The sequence below is a fragment of the Dermacentor silvarum genome, chromosome 7, assembly GCF_013339745.2.
Source record: "Dermacentor silvarum isolate Dsil-2018 chromosome 7, BIME_Dsil_1.4, whole genome shotgun sequence".
NCBI lineage: Eukaryota > Metazoa > Arthropoda > Arachnida > Ixodida > Ixodidae > Dermacentor > Dermacentor silvarum.
Genome location: NC_051160.1, coordinates 187,696,456 through 187,704,696, shown reverse-complemented (window position 1 = coordinate 187,704,696; position 8,241 = coordinate 187,696,456). Strand labels below are relative to the sequence as shown.

At 40.6% G+C, this 8,241-nt stretch overlaps 1 long non-coding RNA gene across 1 annotated transcript; it reads left to right on the top strand.

Annotated features, from left to right (window-relative positions):
• The first annotated feature begins 901 nt into the window (after positions 1-901).
• On the top strand, positions 902-7,732 carry LOC119457435 (uncharacterized). Its single transcript, XR_005193263.2, has 4 exons — positions 902-1,169; positions 3,436-3,624; positions 5,054-5,233; positions 7,552-7,732. It is a non-coding gene; the product is annotated as an uncharacterized LOC119457435 (long non-coding RNA).
• Positions 7,733-8,241: the final 509 nt, after the last annotated feature.

Sequence of the window (8,241 nt, the reverse complement as noted above, 5' to 3'; positions counted from 1 at the left end):
ACCAAGCACATCTATTGTAAACGTGGAGGCAACGGAGGCAGCTGAGGGAAGTAATGGACTTGTCTACATGATCAAACATGGGGTTGGAAATGAAATCGCCGTAAAACTGGTCTGTAAACCATCTAGACTAGTCAACATGTGCTCTGGAAAGAGAGGCAACCGTTATCTGATGGCACCTCATGGAAGCAGAAGACAAAACCGCAGTGCAAAGGAAATGTTTATATCTCACGATTACTTCCCACACCTACCGCTTTTCTTTTTTTCTGGTTGTATACAGAGCCGGAGGTTCCAATTGGAGGCGTAATTTTCAGCTTTAACTCACATCCATATGGCAAAGACTGGTAATGTTCCCCATGAAGCCCTCCTCCTAATGCGAGGCTACTGTCATTCCCCTGTGGTAGGACCGTTGTGTGCTAACGCTGATAATTAATCCCGCTGTCAGCAAAGACATTCCAGGGGCTATTGTAAAGCATCTGCCAGCCGTCTTTGAGCAACCCGTGTGACGTTGCTGGTATTCCGCCCAGAAACAGGCCGAATTTTCAATAGTTTTTTTTTTCTTAAATTGGAGACCCAAGGAAGTAGGCTAGGTAGATATACACCACCTGGCATAATTAGGTTCCTATTTTCATTAACAGAAGCCAGAATACCAGTAATCGGGCTGTCTTTTGTACGCGTGTTAATGATGGGGGAAAATACATTAAATGACAATTGTCTTCAACTCAAGAGTGCCGAAATACGAGTATATATGGCGGACTGCAAAAACAAAATATCATGTATTTTAAACTACATTTTATTTCTTTTGTGCTATGGTTGGCGTTACAAGGTAATAGATGAGTATAAGTAACTTGGAAGTGGTGCAGTTTACCGGTACGCATCGTGGACTTGTTTAGAAGTTATAAGATTGGGTTTCTTTTGACAAGAAATGGAATTGTTTTACCGAGAGTGTATGCTAATTTTCACGCACACAGATGTCTAAGACCAACGTACGGAATATCATTGCCTGGGGTTTTTGTCGATGCAGAATTGACACCACATGGTTGCAGTGAATGAGAAAAGTGCTGAAAAGTATTATCGAAAGCTCCGTGCTATCATTATATAAAGTGGGATATTAAGAATGAAGGATACAATTGAATTATTAGTTGTCGCCGCGACTGTCTTCAACGTTTTTGGTAAGTTTGCATGCTACACAAAAGTTATATGTTGTCATTACAGACTTAGTTTATTGACTGTTATTATAAATGGAAACTCTCTCACAAATTCATGAGGTGCGACAATGAGAATTATTCGCAGCGTGGAAGTGCCTACAACGGACCACACAATGTTGTCAAGACTTAGTGTTGGAACGGCAGAAGTCTTTGTGAGAATTTGGGCATGTTTTTATAAATATTCGGATTACTGTACACTCATTTTATAATATTGCTAGACGGACATAAAGCGTGTAAACTGGAGCATAGGTTCACCATAGTGAATAAATGTTGAGCAGCGTATAACAGGGTATACAGGGAGCACTGTGCAAAAATGAAGACGAATGATAACAAAATTAAACGGCAATTTATCCCATTGTCTTCTATTAGCCCGCTATCAAGAAAATATTATACGAGCTATATAAATCCCATTGTCTTCTTTGACTGAAACTACATCATTTGACAAGATCGACAAGCTTACAAGCCTTAAAGTGACGTTTCTTTGCTCAGAAAAAGGCGGTCAGCTTTACATGCGCGTTTTATCCAGAAGATGTACTTAAAGCCAAGGGGCTGCATGTGGCAGTGAACGAGCCCTCATATATGAATGAATGACGCGGCTGCATGAAGCAGCCTATGTATTCCCTTAAACTCGCGCGTAGCATGCTTTGAAGGTTTCTTGCTTTGTGTTTTCTGCTAGAATTAGTGTTATCTGACAGGAAATAACTGTCCATTACTTCTTCAACGTGCAAACTTAGCAATTTCACCTGAGCCTCCTGGCTTAAGAAGTGAGCTATTGTACTGCTTGCACGTGTGCTTCTGAACAAATTATGAAGACATGAGTTGGCTTAAGAGTGACAGAGACAGGCATAGGACTATGTGTGTGGACTTGTGCTTGTACCACATTAGTGCACTGTGGCGTATGCTCTACAGCGAATCCCGCGTGTGTGACACAACCAAAAAAAAAATAGCGTGCAGCCCTAGTGGTCGTTGGATCATTGGTCAGTCCACAATTAATGTTCACTTCTCTACTGTGTACTCCTCACAAATGGTAAACATATTCACTACAGGTTCAACATTGAGTATGCTTGAAAGTTCAGGGTTGCACATGTCATTTAGTCAACAGATGTTAAATATAAACGTGTCAAATTAGGAATTCATACGTGTTGATGAAAGGGACATGCCTACTGTCAGCAACAGTCTAGGTCAAAGAAAATGCAAAATTATCGAAGCAATCACCGTGAATGTTAAAAGAGGACATGTTATAAGTTTGTTATTTAAATATGGTTTCTTATTTGGAATGGCCTCGCTGACACGCTTGCTTTTCGTACGCTGAATATTTCGAGCGCGAATTCACAGAACCAGTTTTTACGAAATGCTTAATAAGTGCATCAGTACTGTGATCCCCCAAGGTTCTTTGGAACATGGTATACCGTCTGCATTATTGGCAGACGGTATACCATGTTCACGGCTGCAATGCAACACGGCTGCGTAACAACAACGTAATTGATTTTTACACAACCCATTTCAAAGGAAAAGGAAAGTTGAAAGGAAGACATGTAGACACCAGAACACTACTACTGATACTCTAATTTCAATTTATTACACTGAAAAATTCTCACATGTTCATTCTTTTCTTGGCAAAGCTTTGTCGTAACATCAAATATTGAACCCGCCATTAGTCATCTCTATGAAATGTGTCGTAGCAAATGCAACATGGTGTTTTTATTTTAACTAAGCAAGTCATTCTATGCCCCATGTCAATATGTAGGAAGATGGATAATATGTCGGAAATTAAAAGCATTTACAGATGCAAGAAAAGAGTAAGCCACTTCAGCAGAACAATCTACAGACAAGCGCACATAGAATCTATTTTTAGATTTATTGGTAGCTGTCATCAAAACACAAAGCATATGCAATTTGGTGTCAGTTTATTGGCAATTTCATGAGCGAACTAGTGAAATAAAGGTGATGTCTTTAAAACAACATTTGATGCAGCAATCTGCACATTTTGCAGCAATAAATACAGATTTGAAGCTCTGGTTATCCTTTAAAGTACTTTTACGTAGAAATTGACTGCGCATGCTGTAGCTATTATGATGTCGCGATGAACGTTTTCTTGTGCTAAAGCATTTAATAAATTTTAAGGTGAAAACACGTAGGACAGGAAACACACGTGCATTTTTGCATGTTTGTGGTAACAGTTTTTCAAATGACTGCTTCATCTGCTCTTCAATGCAATTTACGCCTCTAGCGGAAAATCACACAACGCCCAGATACTGCTTGAGGCCGAAAGCGCCTGGCAAGATATGCGGGGGAGGCCCGTTTACCTCATGGTATTTCGATTCCCACAGTCGTTTTTGCAAAGCCTTCACCTTCGGTGGATGCAATGGGAACCTGAACAGGTTTTCTTCCGAAAGACAGTGTCAGCGATGGTGCTTACGTGAGTACACAATCCACGCATTCTCTCCGCATGGTATCTGTATAAGCATGGAATTTTTTCTGATTATTTCCCAAAATAAAATACGGCATTACATTTAGGTGCCAAGTGTCCATTAACATATCCCTCATGTAAGACTTTCAGTACAGGGTTCTTCAAGTTTTGTGAATAACTTTATAAATAAATATCTGGTACTGAGGAAAGTAAGTGTACATGGAGTTTTTAATACACTCGTTTTAAAATAATTTGTCGCGCACTTATGTTCATCCTGGAATATTGGAAATGTCTTGTTCTTTGCCGGAAAACCTACAGCGCGCACTTGGTCCTTGTACCTGTAATGACGAATTCTTTAAAACATTTCCAACTCCATCAGCTTACACTTCTGTTCCTTGCCCGTTGTTTATGACACGAATCTCTAAAGTTCCTGTCAAACCTCTGTATTGTTTAGAGGTTTAATTTGGTGAATTATTGATCACAAATCAATACGATTGGTTCTGATGTTTTATCATCGACGTAAGATCATGTAACACTCGATATGTCCCATGCAGGAAGCGCTATATATTGTTAAAACACTGTTGGCCTCAAGAACAGAGCCTTTCATTCACCCAGGTCATTCTGGGTGAATAACCAACGATTGAACAAGTTTAAATCAACCTTAAGCACTTGTGGGGCAGTATCATGTCGTCCGTCATATACGAAGAGGTGACAAACATCCGCCTCCACTTGGCCGCATTGGCATCAGTGACTAGCCTGTAGCGCATTGCATTTTTCTCTGTGGACAGTGTTAGTTGTTACTATTTTTTTTATTTCATGGTGTAATTCTTGTTTTCTGGTTGGTGTTTGTGTCAGCTTTAGAGTTTCCAACATTATGTACTTTTATTTTATTTTCAAATATTGAATTACGGAAGCCGAAGGCAAGCCCTTATTTACGTAATGCATTCATGATAAAATCACTATTACCGGTTCTCCAACTGTTTGAATGCAAGATCACGAAGTATTATTTGGAAATATTTTATCACACAGCAAGCTAATACACGCAGCCTTCCGACCCCTTAGTACAAAAGCTAAGGGATCAAACAAAGTACATGTAATTTTGCTTCAAAAATAATCAATGACACAATATATCATTGTCGATTCAAAATGTGTGATAGGTATACGTTGTCTGTAGTTTTGCATATTTGCCTTAAGCCACTCTACACATATCCACACGGAAAGACGGGATACATGCTCCCAACACCTTGGACACCTGTATTCGCGGCGCGAACCCATGAAACCTCCGATGGAGCGAAATTACGCGTGCGTTGCCCTGTGCGTTGTCCAGATTTCTTTTTATTTACCGTGTGCCGATCTATGCCTCTCCTCAATGAAGGCGCTAGCTCCGTTATGAGGACAATTTCAAATTTACTCAACTATGGCTTCTACTTCCTCTCAGGTGGAATTCCAGAGAAACCGCTGTGTAGCTTGGATCAAGTTCAAGGACATGGCATCGGCCGCTTCTTCGCCTGGTCATATGACTCCAAAGTAGACCATTGTCGTCCATTTCTGTACAGTGATTGGGGTGGCAATGCTAACAACTTTGGAAGTTGTCTTGAGTGCATGAATAGATGCAGTGGTAAGTTTTAGGCTGTCAGATTTTCATGGCTCATCTTCTCTTGATGGCGAGGTCATTACAATAAGGTTTGATGAACTTGAACAATATAAATTACGGTATTGCGCCAATATTCTACCACCATGCACATCAGGTCGCGAAGTGTAGCAGGGAGCCATAAAGCGCAAATTGACCGCCAGTGTACTCCACACAAACTGGATACTCGTTAACGTAATTAGGGTAAAGAATACCGCAGAAAACCGCTAATAGAGGAAGGTAAATAGGCTCAGCGATGACAACTTTGTTGAGCCTTTACAATAAAAATAAGCCCGAAGGCGCATGAACGTCTGATTGCATAAGCTGGGCTATCAGATACTCGAAGACAACAAAGCTCTCCCACAGCGGTGTGGGAGAGCTTTGTTGATGCGCGCAGTCACGTTAGCCGCAATTTGGCAAATTACACGATTTTTTTACAAAGCAACGACGCTGCTGACAGCATCAGTGAAATATTGTTGCGCGTTCAAAGAGAAACCATGACTGCTATTGCGACATGTGAAATTATGCAGTTGTAACGTTTTCAGCCACCCAGAGAGGCCATTGCAGCAATCTTGAGCAACAACGAGAACTTCACTGCTCGTTGTACCAATACTCGAATACTGCCCATTCCCGGGAAATGTTACATTTTGGTATATAATTTATACTTCGGAGATAATTGTGAAGTGCACAGACAATTTATGCAATAGTTTTAGTTTTTAAAACTTTTTGTGTGGATACAAACGGGGAAGAAGAAATGGAGTAACACAAGGACGAGCGCTTTCGAACAACTGTTGGAAAGCTCTCGTTGTTGACAAGTTGTTAGAAAGTGCTAGTCCTTATGTTACTACTTTTCTTCGTCCCTGTTTGTTTGCGCACAAAAAGTTTTAAAAATGAATCTGTTCCAACTAGGCCGACTCGCAGTTATGCTCCAGTTCATAGTTTTACATTCTAAGAGTTGTATAGAGCATGGGCTTGTGTAAGTTCTATTGACAAGCATCTAACAGGTGTTCATTACGTCTATGTCTTAGAAGATACAGCAGACATCCTCTGTGTTGACTCAGCATATCTCTTAAAGAAGCTGTGTATCTATGATATTTCCTGACTAAAATATTAAGTGCAAAGCACTTTACAGGCCCGTGCTGTCGGTGTGTAATGTGATTTCATGTCGTCGTGGTCACGCGCAAAAACAGGGTCAAAACAAGTGCAGAATTGATCAAAACCGTTTCAAAATTACCCACCCTAATTCAGAATAATGTAAAAGATAGGAATAACCAAGCATTAAGCAGAATAATTAGCAGAAACTTGTGAAAATTGTTAAAATCTTGTAATGTGATGTCATGTCATTGTGGTCACGCGCAGCAAATGCTTTGGAACCATGTGCGTGTTGGTTGACTTCATGTGCGTGGCGGTTTCCCCACCAGTTGTTTCTTATCACAGGCGTCAAAACAGATGATGGATTGTTCAATACAAGATAAACACAAGGAAAATTTTTTCTACCTTGCAATACACACCATTCCACTTTTTGTCGCCCGTGATGTCGCAAGGGGGCAGCTGTTTTGGGCCTTTCACTACTGTTGGAGATTACAAATAGGCGAACTCCATGCGTGTGAAGATGTGAAGATGCGGTGTGCTAGATGGTAAACCGTCCTACACCAGACAACAAATCAGCTATTGAAGTGAAATTTGCGCACCTATTATACCGAAATAAGCCAAGGAAGACGAAGCAAGATATTTTTGTTACCCGTTGACACGTCCCACCATGAGCCGCACATCACCATAGGCGATGCAACACATCAAATCAACAAAGCAACGCGAAGAATGTAGGGTTGCCATCAAACCGAGAACGCGCAGGACTGGAACCGGTATGGGGTCATGCGCCTAGAAAATATATGTTGACTAGATAAACGCACGGGGCTCATTACGACAACGAGAAATTGGCTTAGGACTCCCGTAAAGCACAAAGCCGTGGAAAAACAATGCCTACTGATGTTTGTAAAGCTTTGCGAACGACTCGCATCTAATCTCTGCTCCGTTATGTGTTATTAAAAACGCCTTTGAAAAATAGTGGAGTAGAATGCTCCCTGGAAAGCTCTTTACAAATAACATTTGTAACAGTATCAAATACCATTTCCGCCTGGAACTTACTTAGTACACTAATTTTATTGGCAAGACATTGAAATTTTTTTATTGTGCAACTTGTTATGCAATGCATTCGCGAAAGGTAGTGCCCGAATACGTCCCCATATGTTCGATCTGGTAAAAAAAAGCCCTTGTTGCCTCTTGCTGCTCTTATTTCTTTTTTTCAGGAAACGAATACGCTACGTATATATGCCATATTCTGAATTATCAGATTATGGTGTACTACTACAAGAGACTTCCATTCAGCTTTGGCGGACATAAATGAACAGCGTGATGTTGTCTTTCGGTCGAAAAGAAATAAAAAAATTGGAGTAGTCAGTTATAAGAAATTCTAGTATGACCTAACTAGGAGTGTAGAAATATATTCCAGTTTACGCAAAACAGTTTACGGGGCTGGTGAGAGAATCTTAAGGCTGTATTCTGTGCTACAGTGTGTTATGTTTTATCGTGGCTACACGCAAACCAAGCTTACGCTGTGATTAGCGCTTGTAGCATTTCACATTTGTAATCTACCGACGTACCTCAACTCTTCACACTCTCTACCCCAAACAGGTACCTAGATATTATTTTCTGCGGCTATGTCTTTCCTTTGAACACAACGTATCTTAAGTAACACCTCCCAACAAGCATCAACGTTGCGGGGCGGAGCCGACCACTTATGGCAAACATTAAAAAAATGAAGCCGATATTCTTGTGCAGCATGTTAATAATGGGCTTAGCCAAAAAGACTAAGTTCAACAAAGGATCCAAAACATGAGCTGCCTAAGTGCTGTGGCATTCGTGTTATACAACTTTAGTGTTCAGCTGCCCTCGATTCATTATTTACTGAAAAACTCGCATTAAATTCAGACACTCTC